Raw genomic sequence first — 22,257 nt, forward strand, 5'->3', positions numbered from 1 at the left:
GCAGCTCCGAGGACCACCACCTCTCCTGGGCAAATATTAGAAAAAGAAAAGGGGGTTTGTTTCAGATCCCCACAGCTCCGGGGACCACCACCTCCCCGGGGCTAAATAGATTGTTGGAGAGGGGAAGCTGCATGTCCCCCCTCAAATAGCCAATGATGGCCCTCGGGAACGCCACCACCCCAGGGCCGATTCCTGCTATGTCCCGGGGTGCCCACTTCTGGGACATAGCTGTTTGCTGTGGCTTGGCTGCAGCTTGTCAAACTCGTGCCCTTGCCATGCACTGCTAATTACCCCAAAAATCACGGCACTCATGACATCTTTGATAACATCATTGATAATATCAATGTAATATTTGTTGCAAACTATTTGATGAAAAAACTGTGCATGGCGGGGGTGTGAATTATAGTTACCTTAGAGCATGTGTTATAGTTACCATAAACGGTGAATTTCTATGGTTTTGTACATTTAAAACGTAAACCTAACTATAGTGTCCCTATAACCTTTTATATATACACATATGTAGATAGATAGATAGATATGGTGTTGCTTAATGAAACTTTTTAATTAACTATTTTATTGCCAAAAACATGTATTTTCTTTAATTATGCTCCCCTTTGTCACATACACATGAACCTAAATACAGTACCACTCCACAGTGGGCTGGTAAACACTACATTATTCTGATTCATTTTTTGACATAGAGTATCTTCTGTGTTATCCTGAGCACCTCTTCGAAAAATGATCTTTACATTTTTGCCACCTTCTGGGCACATGAAACAAACCCAACCTTCCATCACTCCAAGATGGCACCCAGAGTAAACCAGGTGTGACTACCAGGGCCCCAGTCATGTGACTGGAGGAACAAGACAGATGGAAATGCCCTTTTTTTAAAAACCAAAATCAGAAATTCTGAAAAACAGACCCTAAACATAGATAGGGCCTGTGACACTGAACTCTCTCATACATTTATTTTTCTTTCAACCATCTTGTGAGCACATGAAATAAACCTAACTTACCTCCACTCCAAGATGATGCCCATAGTAAACCAGCTGAAGCTGCCATGTTCCCAATCGTCTGACAGGCGTGTTAAACGTCCACACCTGTAATGCTGACAGGCACTTACAGCTGCTTGCTATCTACTTATTAGCTGGACAGTTTAAATAGCACAGATGTTACTCCAACAAGCTAATGCCCCACTCCACCCCAATCTACCCCATTCCAGTCCAAGCCATCCCACACCAATCCAGCCCAATCCACTTCACCCCTCCTCACTCCACCCCGATCCAATCCTCTCCACCCACCCCAATCTTCCCCATTTCAATCCACTCCACTCCAATCCAATCCTCCCCACTCCAGGGCAAACCACTGCATTCCAATCCAACCCACCCCAGTCCAGTCCAGTCCAATCCACCCACTCAAATCCATTCCATTGCACTGCAATCCAATCCACCCAACTCCAATCCAATCCACCACAACCCAATCCACCCACTGCAATCCACCCACCCACTCAAATCTATCGCACTCTAATCCAGTTCACCTTAATCCACCCTACTCAAATCCAATCCAGTCCATTTTAATCAAACCAATCCACTCAAATCCAGTCTACCCCACTCCAATCCAACCATCACATCTAATCCAAACCACTTAATCCAAAACACCCCACTCCAATCCAATCCACCCCACTCCAATCCATCCCAATGGGGTCCAGTCTACCCCAGCCCAAGCCACCCCAATCCAACCAACCCCAATCCAGTCAATTCACTCCACTCCACCCCACCCCACTCCATCCAAGTCCAATCCATCCCACCCTTTCCACCCCAATCCACCTCACCCCATTTCAATCCACCCCACTGCAATCCAATCCAGTACACCCCACTCCAACCGAACGCACTCCACTCTAATCCACCAACTCTTCTCCAATCCAATCTACTTCACTCCACCCCACTGTACCCTAATCCAATCCACCCCACACCGCTCCAATCCAATCCACCCAACTACAGTCCAGTCCACCTCACTCCAATCCACACCACCGTAGTCCAATGCACACCTCTCCAGTTCAATCCATCCCAATTCAATCCAGAAATCCAATCCACCCCACTCCAATCCCATAAATGTAATCCACCTAATCAAATCCATCCCATGCCAATTCAGTCAAATCCATCCTACTCCAATTCACCCCTTCACACCACACCACCCCATTCCAGTCCAATCCACCCACCACAATTCAGTCCACGCCCCACCCCAGTCCTATCCCTCTAATTCAATCCACCCGCCCCAATTGAATCTAATCCACCCCACCCCAATCCAATCCACCAAACCCCACTTCAATTCACTCCACTCCAATCCACCCCACTCTACCCAAATCCAGTCCACCCACTCTACTCCAATCCAATCAACTAACACATTCCACTCCAATCCACTCCACCCTATTCCATCCCACTCCACATCACTCTTCATCACTCCACTCTACGACACTTTCTGCCAGTGGGGCCCTTAGGTTTATTTCATGTGCTCACAAGATGGTTGAAAGAAAAATAAATGTATGAGAGAGTTCAGTGTCACAGGCCCTATCTATGTTTAGGGTCTGTTTTTCAGAATTTCTGATTTTGGTTTTTAAAAAAAGGGCATTTCCATCTGTCTTGTTCCTCCAGTCACATGACTGGGGCCCTGGTAGTCACACCTGGTTTACTCTGGGTGCCATCTTGGAGTGATGGAAGGTTGGGTTTGTTTCATGTGCCCAGAAGGTGGCAAAAATGTAAAGATCATTTTTCGAAGAGGTGCTCAGGATAACACAGAAGATACTCTATGTCAAAAAATGAATGACTGTGCCAATGCTTGTTTATGTAAGCAGTTAAGCTGAGGGGTGATACCTGACGGACCCCTAACACACTCCCCTTGAACCTTCTAATTCTTGGTGTTTTCACCCATGGCCTACTTGTCACAGAGGTGCCACCTTGCTGTTAGTTGTTTTGGTCAACGTATGACCGATCCTTGATCTATTTATGTAACAAACAATAATAATTGCCAAAACATCACTGGAAGTAAATGGAGATGCCACAGAAGTAATATCTTTCTTACAATCTGTTTGCCAGCACACACATGTACCCTGATGATTTTATCGTAATGTCTGATTTTGAACAAAGTTGACACAACTGTTTATGATCTACCCATAGAACTGCTGTCTCACCATCCTGTCTTCTAAATTCTAGCCACCATCTTTAAAAGGCTAGATTGAAGGTTGTTTTATACAACATGCAGAGATATTCAGATTTACAGATTTTCAGGAAGAACTAAATTATGCTTTAGTTTTGCCAAAAAACCAGGCGCTGGCCCTTAAAAAGTTAAGATAGCGTTGAGACTTGAGAATGAGTGCCTCTTCACAGAGTCTTTTAAAGCATGAGGGAGAAGGTGTCTTATAGACACAAACAGATTTTTGGGATGTAGCTCCCCTTAAATGTTTGTGAGAAGGATCAATAAAACCACTGGCGATGAAAATAAAGACCGAGGAAATGTGGTAAAAAAAACAAACGCAATAGAAAAATAGAGTACTCTTTGGCATACTAATCTGTACACACGAAAAGCTTACCTTAACCCCTTCGCTGCCAGGCCTTTTCCCCCTCCTGTGCCAGGCCTTTTTTTGCCTATTTGGGGCAGTTCGCGCTTAGGCCCTCATAACTTTTTGTCCACATAAGCTAACCAAGCCAAATTTGCGTCCTTTTTTTCCAACATCCTAGGGATTCTAGAGGTACCCAGACTTTGTGGGTTCCCTTGAAGGAGGCCAAGAAATTGGCCAAAATACAGTGAAAATTTCGTTTTTTTTCAAAAAAATTGGAAAAAGTGGCTGCAGAAGAAGGCTTGTGGATTTCCCCCTGAAAATGGCATCAACAAAGGGTTTGCAGTGCTAAACTCAGCAGCTTCCTAGCTTTCAGGAACAGGCAGACTTGAATCAGAAAACCCAATTTTTCAACACAATTTTGGCATTTTACTGGGGCATACCCCATTTTTGCATTTTTTAGTGCTTTCGGCCTCCTTCCAGTCAGTGACAGGAATGGGCATGAAACCAATGCTGGATCCCAGAAACCTAACCATTTCTGAAAAGTAGACAAAATTCTGAATTCAGCAAGGGGTAATTTGTGTAGATCCTACAAGGGCTTCCTACAGAAAATAACAGCTGAAAAAGAAAAATATTGAAATTGAGGTGAAAAAACCATCAATTTTTCTCTACGTTTTACTCTGTAATTTTTCCCTGCAATGTCAGATTATGGAAAGCAATATACCGTTACGTCTGCTGGACTCCTCTGGTTGCGGGGATATATAGGGCTTGTAGGTTCATCAAGAACCCGAGGAACCCAGAGCCAATAAATGAGCTGCACCCTGCAGTGCGTTTTCATTCTATACCGGGTATACAGCAATTCATTTGCTGAAATATAAAGAGTAAAAAATTGCTATCAAGAAAACCTTTGCATTTCCGAAAAGGGCACAAGATAAGGTGCTGAGGAGCAGTGGTTATTTGCACATCTCTGAATTCCGGGGTGACCATACTAGCATGTGAATTATAGGGAATTTCTCAAATAGATGTCTTTTTTACACACTCTCCTATATTTGGAAGGAAAAAATGTAGAGAAAGACAAGGGGCAATAGCACTTGTTTTGCTAATCTATGTTCCCCCAAGTCTCCCGATAAAAATGATACCTCACTTGTGTGGGTAGGCCTAGCGCCCGCGACAGGAAACGCCCCAAAACACAACGTGGACACATCCCATTTTTTTTAGAGAAAACAGAGGTGTTTTTTGCGAAGTGCCTACCTGTAGATTTTGGCCTCTAGCTCAGCCGACACCCAGGGAAACCTACCAAACCTGTGCATTTCTGAAAACTAGAGACCTAGGGGAATCCAAGGAGGGGTGACTTGTGGGGCTCGGACCAGGTTCTGTTACCCAGAATCCTTTGCAAACCTCAAAATTTGGCTAAAAAAACACATGTTCCTCACATTTCTGTGGCAGAAAGTTCTGGAATCTGAGAGGAGCCACAAATTTCCTTCCACCCAGCGTGCCCCCAAGTCTCCCGATAAAAATGATACCTCACTTGCGTGGATAGGCCTAGCGCCCGCGACAGGAAACACCCCAAAGCGCAACGTGGACACATCCAAAATTTTGGAAGAAAACAGAGGTGTTTTTTGCGAAGTGCCTACCTGTAGATTTTGGCCTCTAGCTCAGCCGGCACCTAGGGAAACCTACCAAACCCGTGCATTTCTGAAAACTAGAGACCTAGGGGAATCCAAGATGGGGTGACTTGCGGGGCTCGGACCAGGTTCTGTTACCCAGAATCCTTTGCAAACCTCAAAATTTGGCTAAAAAAACACATGTTCCTCACATTTCTGTGGCAGAAAGTTCTGGAATCTGAGAGGAGCCACAAATTTCCTTCCACCCAGCGTTCCCCCAACTCTCCCGATAAAAATGATACCTCACTTGCGTGGGTAGGCCTAGCGCCCGCGACAGGAAACACCCCAAAGCGCAACGTGGACACATCCAAAATTTTGGAAGAAAACAGAGGTGTTTTTTGCGAAGTGCCTACCTGTAGATTTTGGCCTCTAGCTCAGCCGGCACCCAGGGAAACCTACCAAACCTGTGCATTTCTGAAAACTAGAGACCTAGGGGAATCCAAGATGGGGTGACTTGCGGGGCTCGGACCAAGTTCTGTTACCCAGAATCCTTTGCAAACCTCAAAATTTGGCTAAAAAAACACATGTTCCTCACATTTCTGTGGCAGAAAGTTCTGGAATCTGAGAGGAGCCACAAATTTCCTTCCACCCAGCGTTCCCCCAACTCTCCCGATAAAAATGATACCTCAATTGCGTGGGTAGGCCTAGCACCCGCAACAGGAAACACCCCAAAGCGCAACGTGGACACATCCAAAATTTTGGAAGAAAACAGAGGTGTTTTTTGCGAAGTGCCTACCTGTAGATTTTGGCCTCTAGCTCAGCCGGCACCCAGGGAAACCTACCAAACCTGTGCATTTCTGAAAACTTGAGACCTAGGGGAATCCAAGATGGGGTGACTTGCGGGGCTCGGACCAGGTTCTGTTACCCAGAATCCTTTGCAAACCTCAAAATTTGGCTAAAAAAACACATGTTCCTCACATTTCTGTGGCAGAAAGTTCTGGAATCTGAGAGGAGCCACAAATTTCCTTCCACCCAGCATTCCCCCAACTCTCCCGATAAAAATGATACCTCAATTGCGTGGGTAGGCCTAGCACCCGCGACAGGAAACACCCCAAAGCGCAACGTGGACACATCCAAAATTTTGGAAGAAAACAGAGGTGTTTTTTGCGAAGTGCCTACCTGTAGATTTTGGCCTCTAGCTCAGCCGGCACCCAGGGAAACCTACCAAACCTGTGCATTTCTGAAAACTAGAGACCTAGGGGAATCCAAGATGGGGTGACTTGCGGGGCTCGGACCAGGTTCTGTTACCCAGAATCCTGTGCAAACCTCAAAATTTGGCTAAAAAAACACATGTTCCTCACATTTCTGTGGCAGAAAGTTCTGGAATCTGAGAGGAGCCACAAATTTCCTTCCACCCAGCGTTCCCCCAAGTCTCCCGATAAAAATGATACCTCACTTGCGTGGGTAGGCCTAGCGCCCGCAACAGGAAACACCCCAAAGCGCAACGTGGACACATCCTACATTTTGGAAAAAAACAGAGGTGTTTTTTGCGAAGTGCCTACCTGTAGATTTTGGCCTCTAGCTCAGCCGGAACCTAGGGAAACCTACCAAACCTGTGCATTTCTGGAAACTAGAGACCTAGGGGAATCCAAGGAGGGGTGACTTGCGGGGCTCGGACCAGGTTCTGTTACCCAGAATCCTTTGCAAACCTCAAAATTTGGCTAAAAAAACACATGTTCCTCACATTTCTGTGGCAGAAAGTTCTGGAATCTGAGAGGAGCAACAAATTGCCTTCCACCCAGCGTTCCCCCAAGTCTCCCGATAAAAATGATACCTCACTTGCGTGGGTAGGCCTAGCGCCCGCGACAGGAAACACCCCAAAGCGCAACGTGGACACATCCTAAATTTTGGAAGAAAACAGAGGTGTTTTTTGCGAAGTGCCTACCTGTAGATTTTGGCCTCTAGCTCAGCCGGCACCTAGGGAAACCTACCAAACCTGTGCATTTCTGAAAACTAGAGACCTAGGGGAATCCAAGGAGGGGTGACTTGCGGGGCTCGGACCAGGTTCTGTTACCCAGAATCCTTTGCAAACCTCAAAAGTTGGCTAAAAAAAAACACATGTTCCTCACATTTCTGTGGCAGAAAGTTCTGGAATCTGAGAGGAGCCACAAATTTCCTTCCACCCAGCGTTCCCCCAAGTCTCCCAATAAAAATGATACCTCACTTGCGTGGGTAGGCCTAGCGCCCGCGACAGGAAACACCCCAAAGCGCAACGTGGACACATCCTAAATTTTGGAAAAAAACAGAGGTGTTTTTTGCGAAGTGCCTACCTGTAGATTTTGGCCTCTAGCTCAGCCGGCACCTAGGGAAACCTACCAAACCTGTGCATTTCTGAAAACTAGAGACCTAGGGGAATCCAAGGAGGGGTGACTTGCGGGGCTCGGACCAGGTTCTGTTACCCAGAATCCTTTGCAAACCTCAAAATTTGGCTAAAAAAACACATGTTCCTCACATTTCTGTGGCAGAAAGTTCTGGAATCTGAGAGGAGCAACAAATTGCCTTCCACCCAGCGTTCCCCCAAGTCTCCCGATAAAAATGATACCTCACTTGCGTGGGTAGGCCTAGCGCCCGCGACAGGAAACACCCCAAAGCGCAACGTGGACACATCCTAAATTTTGGAAGAAAACAGAGGTGTTTTTTGCGAAGTGCCTACCTGTAGATTTTGGCCTCTAGCTCAGCCGGCACCTAGGGCAACCTACCAAACCTGTGCATTTCTGAAAACTAGAGACCTAGGGGAATCCAAGGAGGGGTGACTTGCGGGGCTCGGACCAGGTTCTGTTACCCAGAATCCTTTGCAAACCTCAAAATTTGGCTAAAAAAACACATGTTCCTCACATTTCTGTGGCAGAAAGTTCTGGAATCTGAGAGGAGCCACAAATTTCCTTCCACCCAGCGTTCCCCCAAGTCTCCCGATAAAAATGATACCTCACTTGCGTGGGTAGGCCTAGCGCCCGCGACAGGAAACACCCCAAAGCGCAACGTGGACACATCCTAAATTTTGGAAAAAAACAGAGGTGTTTTTTGCGAAGTGCCTACCTGTAGATTTTGGCCTCTAGCTCAGCCGGCACCTAGGGAAACCTACCAAACCTGTGCATTTCTGAAAACTAGAGACCTAGGGGAATCCAAGGAGGGGTGACTTGCGGGGCTCGGACCAGGTTCTGTTACCCAGAATCCTTTGCAAACCTCAAAATTTGGCTAAAAAAACACATGTTCCTCACATTTCTGTGGCAGAAAGTTCTGGAATCTGAGAGGAGCAACAAATTGCCTTCCACCCAGCGTTCCCCCAAGTCTCCCGATAAAAATGATACCTCACTTGCGTGGGTAGGCCTAGCGCCCGCGACAGGAAACACCCCAAAGCGCAACGTGGACACATCCTAAATTTTGGAAGAAAACAGAGGTGTTTTTTGCGAAGTGCCTACCTGTAGATTTTGGCCTCTAGCTCAGCCGGCACCTAGGGCAACCTACCAAACCTGTGCATTTCTGAAAACTAGAGACCTAGGGGAATCCAAGGAGGGGTGACTTGCGGGGCTCGGACCAGGTTCTGTTACCCAGAATCCTTTGCAAACCTCAAAATTTGGCTAAAAAAACACATGTTCCTCACATTTCTGTGGCAGAAAGTTCTGGAATCTGAGAGGAGCCACAAATTTCCTTCCACCCAGCGTTCCCCCAAGTCTCCCGATAAAAATGATACCTCACTTGCGTGGGTAGGCCTAGCGCCCGCGACAGGAAACACCCCAAAGCGCAACGTGGACACATCCTAAATTTTGGAAAAAAACAGAGGTGTTTTTTGCGAAGTGCCTACCTGTAGATTTTGGCCTCTAGCTCAGCCGGCACCTAGGGAAACCTACCAAACCTGTGCATTTCTGACAACTAGAGACCTAGGGGAATCCAAGGAGGGGTGACTTGCGGGGCTCGGACCAGGTTCTGTTACCCAGAATCCTTTGCAAACCTCAAAATTTGGCTAAAAAAACACATGTTCCTCACATTTCTGTGGCAGAAAGTTCTGGAATCTGAGAGGAGCCACAAATTTCCTTCCACCCAGCGTTCCCCCAAGTCTCCCGATAAAAATGATACCTCACTTGCGTGGGTAGGCCTAGCGCCCGCGACAGGAAACACCCCAAAGCGCAACGTGGACACATCCTAAATTTTGGAAAAAAACAGAGGTGTTTTTTGCGAAGTGCCTACCTGTAGATTTTGGCCTCTAGCTCAGCCGGCACCTAGGGAAACCTACCAAACCTGTGCATTTCTGAAAACTAGAGACCTAGGGAAATCCAAGGAGGGGTGACTTGCGGGGCTCGTACCAGGTTCTGTTACCCAGAATCCTTTGCAAACCTCAAAATTTGGCTAAAAAAACACATGTTCCTCACATTTCTGTGGCAGAAAGTTCTGGAATCTGAGAGGAGCAACAAATTGCCTTCCACCCAGCGTTCCCCCAAGTCTCCCGATAAAAATGATACCTCACTTGCGTGGGTAGGCCTAGCGCCCGCGACAGGAAACACCCCAAAGCGCAACGTGGACACATCCTAAATTTTGGAAGAAAACAGAGGTGTTTTTTGCGAAGTGCATACCTGTAGATTTTGGCCTCTAGCTCAGCCGGCACCTAGGGAAACCTACCAAACTTGTGCATTTCTGAAAATTAGAGACCTAGGGGAATCCAAGGAGGGGTGACTTGCGGGGCTCGGACCAGGTTCTGTTACCCAGAATCCTTTGCAAACCTCAAAATTTGGCTAAAAAAACACATGTTCCTCACATTTCTGTGGCAGAAAGTTCTGGAATCTGAGAGGAGCAACAAATTGCCTTCCACCCAGCGTTCCCCCAAGTCTCCCGATAAAAATGATACCTCACTTGCATGGGTAGGTCTAGCGCCCGCGTCAGGAAACACCCCAAAGCGCAACGTGGACACATCCCATTTTTTGAAAGAAAACAGTGCCTACCTGTGGATTTTGGCCTGTAGCTCAGACGGCACCTAGGGAAACCTACCAAACCTGTGCATTTCTGAAAACTAGAGACCTAGGGGAATCCAAGGAGGGGTGACTTGCGGGGCTCGGACCAGGTTCTGTTACCCAGAATCCTTTGCAAACCTCAAAATTTGGCTAAAAAACACATGTTCCTCACATTTCTGTGGCAGAAAGTTCTGGAATCTGATAGGAGCCACAAATTTCCTTCCACCCAGCGTTCCCCCAAGTCTCCCGATAAAAATGATACCTCACTTGTGTGGGTGGGCCAGGTGCCTGCAACAGAATAAGGCCCAAAACCTGAAGGGATAGAAGGGATAGCACAGCAAGTTTATAAGGGCATATTCCTTTATACATCTTTAGACAGACTCTGCTTTGGGGACGCACATAAGTGAGGTGTCATTTTACTTGGGAGACTGAGGGGAAAACTGGGGAGTAGGAATTTTGTGCTGGAGCGGTGATCCTACTAAGAAAAATCAGGAAAATATGCTTTTTTATGCAAATTTTGAGGTTTACAGAGGAGTCTGGGTAAGAAAATGTTGGGGGAGCCACGCAAGCCACACCTCCCTAGACTCCTTGGGGTGCCTAGTTTTAAAAAGTTTCTGGGTTTTGTAGGTTTCCCTACATGACGGCCGCACCCAGGACCAAAAACATAGGTGGGCCCTCCACCCCAAACACAGGTATTTTTGGAATATATCACTTTGATGTGTGCACATACGTCCGTGATGTGCCAAACACTAAAATTGTGAAAAGAAACACACTTAGGTTATGTGAAGAAGACCCCTCACCCACCAACCAAGTTGGTGGCATGCTTCCATCATCGGGGTCCCACCCGAGGCACCTAGCGTGTCTCAAGTGTGCTGCGACGCCTGATTACAGCGGAGCAGGTTTTGTCATTTGTACTACACATACTGGTTGGATTTGGCACGAGGGTGAGTGATGGTTCAGTAGATCAAATTTTATTAACAAGAGATTTCACAAAAGTGAAATGCACTGGTAATAACTGAAAGGCCAAAAAACTGAACCAATGACTCACAGCTCGTGAGCTGTAAAGCCACGACAAGGCACCAACCGCTTTACAGTCCATTCACACACCTTTCATACATGACATGCACTAGACCATTCACGCCGCCAGCCACGGGCCCAGCACATTACAAGACTCGCATCCACAGACAGCGCCAGTCAAGGGCCCATCACTTTCATACGCCCACATGCCTGATACAGCAATCACACCAGCTGATGAGTGTGTGGACTGGCGTTTGGCCGGCACTGCCAGCCAAGCGCCACCCCACACACACCGCCAGCCAAGCGCCACCCCACACACACCACCAGCCAAGCGCCACCCCACACACACCACCAGCCAAGCGCCACCCCACACACACCGCCAGCCAAGCGCCACCCCACACACACCGCCAGCCAAGCGCCACCCCACACACACCGCCAGCCCAGCGCCACCCCACACACACCGCCAGCCAAGCGCCACCCCACACACACCGCCAGCCAAGCGCCACCCCACACACACCGCCAGCCAAGCGCCACCCCACCCACGCCGCCAGCCAAGCGCCACTCTACACATGCCATCCCCTTTTTTTTGTTTTTAAACAACAAAGAAACCACTAATCATAAATTAGTACAAAACTACAAACACAAAAGCTCTAACTGAATACATGACTAATGCCAACCGTGAAACCGAACATATAAACATATAAAACACCAGTTTACGCTCACGGAATTTCCCAATAATTCTTCTGTGTGTGGTAGCTCCTGAAACAGCCACCCACACACAGCCCAGGCTTTGAAGGACAATCAGGGCAGTACATCCTAGTCTCCTTCCTGATACCTCTTCGAGCACAGACTCTACATCTCTTAGCAGGAAAGTTTTTTTTGGCCGTGGGAGGAATGTGCTCAGCAAAGTGACGATCTTTCAATCTAGCCACATCCTCCACCACTGCTTCTCTAGGAACTCTTGCCTGTTCCAGCACAACAAGGCTAGCTATGATAGACTCCTGAAATTTCACAAATGTCATCCTTGACTCTGGAGAACTATCCTTAAACACAACAAAAGCATTAAAAGTTGCCAAGTGGAACAAGTGAAGCGCTAATTTCTTATACCACACATAAGACTTACGAGCAGCAGTGTAAGGTTCTAACCTCTGATCTACTCTATCAACACCACCCATGTGCTTATTATAGTCTAAGAGGCACACAGGTTTGCGCACTTCGGCAACCTGACTCCAAACAGCCACAGGTGAAGTACTCTCATCATGGATGGTGCTTAGCATGTATACATCCCTCTTGTCTACAAATTTCAGAGCTAGCAGCTCATCATTCCGCAAGGCACTGCACTGTCCCTTCTCAAGTTTTTTACAGACAAGCTCTTTTGGATAGCCTTTCCGATTAGAGAGGATTGTGCCACAAGCAACAGTGTCCACTCTGAACAACTCCTTGAACAACCGAACTCCAGTGTAGAAGTTATCTACATATAAATGGTGACCTTTGTTAAACAGTCGTCTACCAAGTTCCCACACAATTTTCTCACTAACTCCAAAAGTGGGAGGACAACCAGGGGGGTCAATATTGGAATCCCTACCAGTGTAGACCCGGAAATTATAAACATATCCTGTACTACTTTCTGACAGCATATACAATTTAATTCCATACCGTGCCCTCTTGCTAGGAATGTACTGCCTAAAAACCAAACGACCCTTGAACAGGACCAAAGACTCATCTACAGATATTTCTTTCCCTGGAACATAGATCTCTGAAAACCGATCTACCAAATGATCAAGGACAGGTCTAATCTTAAAAAGACGGTCAGAATCAGGATGATCTCGTGGCAAGGCTAAAGCATTATCTACAAAATGCAACATCCGAAGAAGAAGCTCATACCGGTTACGACTCATGATGGCAGGAAATATAGCAGTTGCCATCAAGGGACTAGTAGACCAATATGAAGACAGCGACGGCTTCCTTATCAGCCCCATCAAAAAAGTTAAACCCAAGAACTTTTTCAACTCTTCCAGATTTGTGGGAATCCACCGGCTAGCTCTAGAGTGTGGCCTAAGTCTGGCAGCGTTGTCCCTCAAAAACTGCTCTGCATACAAATTAGTCTGCTCAACAATCTCTTCCCAAAATATATCGTCCATAAACAACTCAAAAAAGTTGACGGGCAAAAAGTTTTCCGTATTAACTCGACACCCTGGAAAACCAGTAAACGCAGGTAACTGTGGCTGCTCCATGTTTGGTGCAACCCATGCGTCAGGTCTTCCAATGGGAAGCCTTTCAGCCGCTGGCTCCTGCACCATTGGCATATCACTGTCCTCCTCTAAAACAGGCCCTTCATCAGCACTGAGAGTGGCTTCATCATCAGATGATTCATCTCTGACAGAAAATTCACTTCCAGAATCCTACACTTCCTCCTCTGCCTCAGATGCAGAGTCAGTCTCATATTCATGGTCAGAAGATGACTCAAAAAGCACACTAACAACCTGCTGAGCAGTCATCCTACGGCTGGCCATGATCCTTCCTACAAAAATTAACTGGACAAATACACCACCAACAACCAGCACTGTGTAAGATAAGTAACAAAGTATAGGTTTATCACTAAGAATTATAAACTCAAAAACTATCCTGCTCACTTGCCTGAAAAAGCTTGACTCACCAGCAACTACTCTGCACAGCCACAGCAATCACCAACGATATCCCACTAAAAAGAGAAAAAAAAAAGCAAATTAGACATAAGACAACACAATAATCATTGTGCATAACTCTAAGGACAATTTCACACACAATCCTGCATTCAGTACACCACCAACAAACGTGTCATTCATGCATTGCAACAATACTCACTTGGAGTAAATTTATTTACTTACCTAAAACATGCAACTACGCAAACCGCAGGACAACTACTGCCAAAACTGCAACAAGCCACAGCAAAGTCAGCAAAAGCTTTGAACTAGAACAAAAAGGAGAAAAACTGTTATTATCATAAAAGCAAATACTTCGCCAGTTGACAAACACTCCGCCACTAACCATTTTTTCATTTTCCCTTGTGTCTAGTCTTCTCTGCTTGGGGGAAGATGGGCCTAAAAAAAAATAGGCCAATCTACCCCCAAGGGGAGGGGTCAGAAATCGCCCAGATTACATTGCACCCTTTGGGGGGGCGACCCTTGCCCAAGGGGCCACACCCCCACACAAAGCACACACACACACACATATAGTATCCCTGGCGCTATGGGGATTCTGCCCCCCTTGGGGACAGAAAAGCCTAAAAAATAGGCATATCTGCCCCCAAGGGGGGCAGAACTGCCCAAAAATACATGTGAGCCCCTGGGGGCGACCCTTGCCCAAGGGGCCGCCCCCCAACACAAAAAATAAAAACCAACAATAAAATCCCTGGTGTCTAGTGGCTTTCTGCCCGGCGTAAAAATAGGGCCAATCTGCCCCCAAGGGGGGCAGAAACGACGATAAATACATTGCGCCCCCGGGGGGAGCGACCCTTGCCCAAGGGGCCACCCCCCAACACAAAGCACACATACAAACATATCTTTCTGGCGCTATTGGGATTCTGCCCCCCTTGGGGGCAGAAAGGCCTAAAAAAAATAGGCCTCTCTGCCCCCAAGGGGGGCAGAACTGCCCAAAAATACATGTGGGCCCCTGGGGGCGACCCTTGCCCAAGGGGCCGCCCCCCAACACAAAAAATAAAAACCAACAATAAAATCCCTGGTGTCTAGTGGCTTTCTGCCCCCCTTGGGGGCAGATCGGCCTAAAAATAGGGCCAATCTGCCCTCAAGGGGGGCAGAAACGACAATAAATACATTGCGCCCCTGGGGGGAGCGACCCTTGCCCAAGGGGCCACCCCCCCAACACAAAGCACACATACATACATACTATTTCTGGCGCTATTGGGATTCTGCCCCCCTTGGGGGCAGAAAGGCCTAAAAAAAATAGGCCTCTCTGCCCCCAAGGGGGGCAGAACTGCCCAAAAATACATGAGGGCCCCTGGGGGCGGCCCTTGCCCAAGGGGCCGCCCCCCAACACAAAAAATAAAAATCAACAATAAAATCCCTGGTGTCTAGTGGCTTTCTGCCCCCCTTGGGGGCAGATCGGCCTAAAAATAGGGCCAATCTGCCCCCAGGGGAGGCAGAAACGACGTAAAATACATTTGCCCCCAAAGGGGAGCGACCCTTGCCCAAGGGGTCGCTCCCCCACACCAATAAACACACACACACATAACGAAATCCCTGGTGTCTAGTGGCTTTCTGCCCCCCTTGGGGGCAGATCGGCCTAAAAATAGGGCCAATCTGCCCCCAGGGGGGGCAGAAACGACGTAAAATACATTTGCCCCCAAAGGGGAGCGACCCTTGCCCAAGGGGTCGCTCCCCCACACCAATAAACACACACACATAACGAAATCCCTGGTGTCTAGTGGCTTTCTGCCCCCCTTGGGGGCAGATCGGCCTAAAAATAGGGCCAATCTGCCCCCAGGGGGGGCAGAAACGACGTAAAATACATTTGCCCCCAAAGGGGAGCGACCCTTGCCCAAGGGGTCGCTCCCCCACACCAATAAACACACACACACACACACACATAACGAAATCCCTGGTGTCTAGTGGCTTTCTGCCCCCCTTGGGGGCAGATCGGCCTAAAAATAGGGCCAATCTGCCCCCAGGGGGGGCAGAAACGACGTAAAAAACATTTGCCCCCAAAGGGGAGCGACCCTTGCCCAAGGGGTCGCTCCCCCACACCAATAAACACACACACATAACGAGATCCCTGGTGTCTAATGCTCAGAGACATCGAGGGAAAGGAAAACCCTTTCCTTTCCCTCGATGCCTCTCTCAGAGCACCCCCACCCCGCAGGAAGGTGAAATACTCACCTTCTCCCTTGACGTGCTGGAAGCAAATGGCTTCCAGCGCGTCATTCCCCCTTTCCATGAAATCAGCGCGCGATCGCGCGCTGATGTCATGGGGGGGTGGGGGGGAGGTGGGCGTGAAAGGGGAAGGGATTCCCCTTTCAGCCCTGGCCTGGGGGTGTTGGGGGGCGGCCCTCGGGGGAAGCGCTAGCGCTTCCCCCGACTGCCAGTCCCAGGACGTAATGGTTACGTCCATGGCGCCACACGGGCGCTGCCATGGACATAACCATTACGTCCCTGGCGGGGAAGGGGTTAAAACACAAGTCTGTAAATAGTAAAGGCTGATATCAGCCCGTGAGCAGTCCATAACACCCGAAACACTTGTCTTACATAAACATGTTTACACTCTGAAGTATGTTTGGACGTATAATATTGTGATGGGTCAATTCCTATATTATAAAGCACACTCTAAGGGGTACTCTACATATTACTTACCATAACACTAGAAATATATTCATGATCGTTTTATGAATATATTAATGTATTATGTATTTTAATACTATGCAATCACCAAATTATTTTCTGGCCTGTAATTTATGAATTATCTACATAAATATTTAAAAAATTGATGTTGGGCGTGGCCTAGCCAGGAATGGAGTAGGATGCGTCTGGTCCTTGCTCCGAATCCCCCCGACCTTTTAAGCCTGTTTCTACTTGACTTGCCACTCCAGATCCTACCTGACTGGGTTGCGTTTCCTGCCTTGGGGTCTTGGGTGTCCACAGGTCGAGCAATTAAAGCCCAGGGAGGAGGCGTTGGGTTGACCTGCCTTTGGAGTCTGTGAGCTTCCGCCATCTTGGACTGCTGATCGAAGTATAGCAGGAGAAGTACCCCGTGGAGACTGCTGAAGTTTCGACCGCTTGTGCACAGTGGGGACAGAAGGCTTCAGCAATCCTATAGTTGCGGAAGCAGGGACATCTGCGGACGTCTGCATTTCTGCCAGCACCCCCGTTTGGCAGACTCGAGACTTCCTGACCTGCCATCTTATGCCCGACTCGTGGCGAGTGGCTGGGACCCTCCGTGTGCTGCATACATGAATCTATAAATGACACAATGCCATGCCACCACTGTACTCCTGGTGATCTATTCCTGATGATCCAGGTCTGCCCTTGGTAACACAGGCCTCGTGCACGACAGGGAAAGTGGTGGGGAGCCACACAACCTGTGATGCTGTTGGGCCTAGTGGAACTGGAAGAAGGCCTTCACCCTGGACAGACTGCTGCCATTTTGCAAGGATTCGCAGTAACAGCCACAATGCCACGTTCCTGGGAGAGTGTCTGCTGTACAACCCTGCTGTACAATGTGGGGCTTTGTGACCCCTTGATGAGACCCTGATGTACCCCTGGTGATACTTGCCATGCAAGCCTGGAGGCGCAGGGCGATGGCCCAGTGGCTGGTGGCGATCTTGAGGCGGTGTAAATTTAATTAGAGCCTCCCATCAAGAGTGATTTCCTAGCTATGGAGAGCGTGGGGCGGGGGGTGAATACTGGCACGGAGAACTCCTGCCTTTTTTTTCTCGTAATTCTGGTGTCACAGTGTGGGGGACCTCTGGGTTCCATCCCTGCTGACTGCTGCACTTCGAATGGCCGGAGACTCATTGGTTTAGACTTTCTGCACTGCAGACCAGCATGAACTGCTTAATGTGTGGATTTCCATGCTTGCATCTTGCATCGCGGGGACACTGGGGGTGCTGTACTGGCAGGAATCCCTTGATGTGCCTCTCTTTCAAACTACTGTTCCCCTCGGTTTAGAGCTCTACATAGCTCACCTTTCTGGTCCTACCAATTGCCCAGGAAGGCCTCCTTCTTGGATATTTGTGGGCCTATCTGATTTGGCAACACCTGGCCTGTGTTTGTCCCTCTGGTTCCCTCCTTCGTGTCTGGCATTAGTTTGACCCCGCAATAATATGCAGAGGGGCAAGCCCTCCAAAGACAGCTTTGTGGTGTCCTCCCCATCAGTCATGCCTACTAAAGAGGAACATCCACACAGGCTCCTAAAGCCGTGAAGGCCCAACCGACCACTGAAGACTACATGATCCAATTTCTCAATGATATTAAACAAGAAATTGGCTCCCTTAAAGTGGATTTCAAAAGCTGCATGCAGAGTTGGGCACACGTGTGGACGACATTGAGTGCACAATTAACTTTTGCATGGAGGATCAGGAGATGATCATGCGTTGCCTTCTTGCTCTGGATGACCAACAAATTGACCGTCAAGCTAAACAGGAAGATTTGGAGAACCAGAGTCACAGAAACAACTTCCGCATCTAGGGTAACCCTGATCCTGGACTGAGCTCACTGCATTGCTGCCATGGCAGGCCGTACGGACACTACCCCAGACATCCTAATGAGAGTCCACCTTTTTTCAGGAGAAGGAGGCTATCCTGAGAGCGGCTAAGGGTAAGGCTGACTTGATCTTTCGGAGCCACATACTTCAAATCTTTCAAGACCTCTCTCCAGTGACACTTAAAAAAGGGATTTCAAGAGAATTACAGAGACTCAAACATCAGTGGACTCACCCTGCTCTACCAATGGAATGGTGAACAACGGCGGCAGATGGAGCCCCACTTGAAGCATGGTTGATATCCGGGGGTGGCTTGGGGAAGGCAAAAGCCCTACAAGCAGCAAGATACGACATCATATCCCACCCACAGAACATGAAGCAGGAGTCCTCTCATCTCTCTGGAGCAGACACATGACTGTTGCCTGAGTGATCTACGCCAAACTTACAGTTTCAGCTGGAGCACTCCATCTAGGTAACCTTTCTTTTTCCTTTGAAGGCCCCGCGGCCTTTGGATGGACTTCTTTGTCTGACCTTTAGTAGAGTTTTGTACTAGTGGGCTAGTTTAGTTACCTGTATGTGCCCCCAGGCTATTTATTTCTGGCTGTTATTTTCCTGTCTGGTCTCTCCCGCCCATTTGGGGCACTTCTTCGCCTGAGGGGACACCTCTTCAGACTCTGATGGGGCTTCTTATCAGTTCACAGATCAGGTCCCGGAGAATAAAAAATTCTCACTTTGTTGAGCCCTGTTGGTTGTCTTCTGGTTATCAATCCACCTTGCATGCTATAATGTTTGACTGCTTGAGAAGCGTGGTACTGGTTTGGGATTGTTAGCTTCCTGGGACCTACCACCATACTCTGGTGGCACTGTTACTGCAACCACATTGACTCCATTCCCTCCTTCTCGCTTTCCATTACATAGGTTATGGGGACTCTGACCAAAACCAAACTCCTCTACCTAAACGTGAAGGGGCTCAACTCTCCCAGAAAGCGGAAGCAGATATGGCACTACTTCCTCCACCATGACCCAGACAGGAGACCCATTTGCTTAGGGAGGATTGTCCTCGCATGTCACATCCTAGGTACCCATTCTAATACTGTGCATATACCGAGACTAAAATGTTTGGGGTGGGCATCATTTTCAAGTGGGGTTTCTTCACAAAGTTGACACGTGTAATTAGAGATCCTAGGGGGCGCTTTCTGATGTTACTATTTGAGAGAGGGTGCTTTACCCTGTCTTTTCTCAGCTGCTACGTGATCCAGTAGATAGGGCTGCTATCCAAAATGCGATTCAAGAATATTTTGAACTCAGTGCTCTGCCTGACACCCCTTCTCATATGCTATTGGATGGCTTCAAGGCAACTATATGGGGTGTCATATCTTCCACAGTTATTGCACAGCCATGTGAAGCACTCCTGTTTGAGACCAAACTCACCAACGAGATTCGGGCCCTGGAGGGAACAGATATATGCAATCCCTTGGGGAGTAATAGATGACACCTCACCCTACTACAAAGGAAATTGCGGGCACATCGAAATAACAAAGCAGAGCGCTCCCTTTTGGCTCTCAAGCAAAAATATTATGATGGGGAACAAACTTGGCACTTTATTGGCATGCCGGCTTCACCACCAATGTGCTCGATCCCATATTGTAAAATTATGCACTAACACCTCGGGCTACGTGAGTAGGGAATCAGATAAACAAGAGGCCTTAAGGGATTATTACCGGGCACTCTATACAGGCGGGGGTAGAACCAAAGATGCCTTTCATGCTTATCTTCGGGACAACTTAGGGATGCCCCTAGAGCTACAGATCACTCAGGACAGGGAGGTGCCTTTCACAGCAGTGGAACTTAAAAAAGCTGTGGGAGTGCCTTCGGTGGGGAAGACCCTGGACCCAGACAGTTTACCAGTCTTCTTTTATAAGATTTATACACTTCCGTGAAGGACGACTTGCTTGGGCTCTTTACTCTTTCATTGATAGTACTTGTCTAACTCCTACAATGTCGACGGCGGAAATCTCTCTCATCCTTAAACCTGGCAAGAATGCTACTCACTACTCTACTTACCGGCCCATAGCACTGCTAAACACTGACAGTAAGATTTACCCTAAGATGCTGGCTAATCATCTCGAGCCTCTTTTGTCTGGGCTGATTGACCATGATCAGGTGGGCTTCATAGAGCACCGATAGGTAGAAAAGGCCCATCATAACATCCCCACCCTTCTCCTGTCCTTACACGCAGAGAAGGTGCTTGATAGGGTTAGCTGGGACTTCCTGCGAGCAGTTCTCGTCCAGATAAGGTTGTGTCCTAATATAGTTAGTAAGATATGGGCTTCCTATACTGCACCAACTACCACCATCTGGGTGAACTGTCAACCTACTACACCCATTCCGCTGCAGTGAGGCACCCAGCAGAGATGTCCCTTTTCCCCTCTTCTTTTTGCTTTAGTTGTAGACCATTAGCTATCCACCATCATCAGGCATCGGACATTGCTGGCATTACCTTTGGATGGTGGATTGTGGGAACATAGGATCCTGTTCTATGCAGATGATCTTTTACTGACTCTGACCGAGCCTGCCACCACTCTTACGGCAGTAGTGTAGAAGTTGCAGAAGTTTGAGTTAGCCTCGGCTATAAGATCAGTATGTCCAAATCTCAGGCACTTAACCATAAAATTTTACTGCAACACCTCTTGGGTCTGCAGGATTTGGCTCCTTTCCAATAGGCTATGCACTCTATCCAATATTTGGGCCCTAATATTGCAAGCTCATTGCAGACTTGGTCTCAGGCTAACTGGCTCAACTATTGTAGGGCCATCCTAGAAGATCTGCGCTGGTAGAAACTATTACACATTCCCTGGTTAGGCCGGGTCAGTGTGGTTAAAATGAATAATCTACCTCACTTGCTCTATTTTTTCAGACCTTTCTGACCTCTGTCCCAGCTTAGGATATTTTCTAAATGCAGATTGGTCTCGTTACCTTTACATGGAAAGGAAGGCAACACTATATTTCCAATACCCTACTCATGCTCCCTAGAAATTGTGGTGAACTGACGTGCCCTAACCTTCTCGACTCCTATTGTGCTGCTCATTTACGGTGGGTAGTTAGGTAAAGCAAGAAGCACTGATTCCATGTGGACCAGGTGGTGGCCTGCAGGCCTCTGTGGGATTTGGCTTGGTTGCCGAAGTGCCATCCCCCTCGCAGCGCGTACCTCGCAGCCCCTACCTGACCAGTGCTGGAGATATAGGATAAAGTGGCCATTGTGTACAGCTTGACCTTATTCCCTTCCCCCATCACACATAATCCAGACTTTATACCTAGGCGCAGCTTGGGATCCTTTCCCGCTTGGGAGAAGTGTGAGTGTAGGGTTCTACAGGATCATTTTCAAGGACAGCAGATTAAATTATTTGAGTAATGCAAGTTGGATTTCAGTATTCTTGACAAACTTAGGCATTATTACTTCCAGCTAAGACACTGGGTGCTCCATCCCCCCAAAAAAACCCATTCTAGAAGTTAATTCGGCAATACGAGGGATCAGGGGGCCTGATTTCCAGGACCTATAGTGTCCTTCAACCATCTTGGCTACTTCCTAGCCACCCGTACCAGATGAAATGGGAGTCGGATAGTGCGACAGAAATCATGCAGCAGCAATGGGACCTTTTTGTGGAGGAAGATCCCCAAAACACATAGAAGCATTTTAAATCAGGAGTTAGCCTATAAACTGATGTTCCAGTGGATTACAATGCAGCCCCCTTCCAAATCGTGTTTCCAAAAGCTTCCGCTGCTTGTTGGCGATGTGGGGCGCCAGACGGGGATTTCAAGCACATTTGATCGACATGCCCACAGCTCACAATCTTCTGGTAGGAAGCTCTGGGACACATTTAAAACACTA

General features: G+C 47.9%; 1 protein-coding gene across 2 annotated transcripts in view; it reads left to right on the forward strand.

Moving 5' to 3' along the window:
- EMP3 (epithelial membrane protein 3 (MAM blood group)) overlaps nucleotides 1–22,257 on the forward strand; it is a 95,041-nt gene that overhangs the window by 54,625 nt on the left and 18,159 nt on the right. The window lies entirely within an intron of this gene.

The sequence above is a fragment of the Pleurodeles waltl genome, chromosome 7 (genome assembly GCF_031143425.1).
Source record: "Pleurodeles waltl isolate 20211129_DDA chromosome 7, aPleWal1.hap1.20221129, whole genome shotgun sequence".
Lineage (NCBI taxonomy): Eukaryota > Metazoa > Chordata > Amphibia > Caudata > Salamandridae > Pleurodeles > Pleurodeles waltl.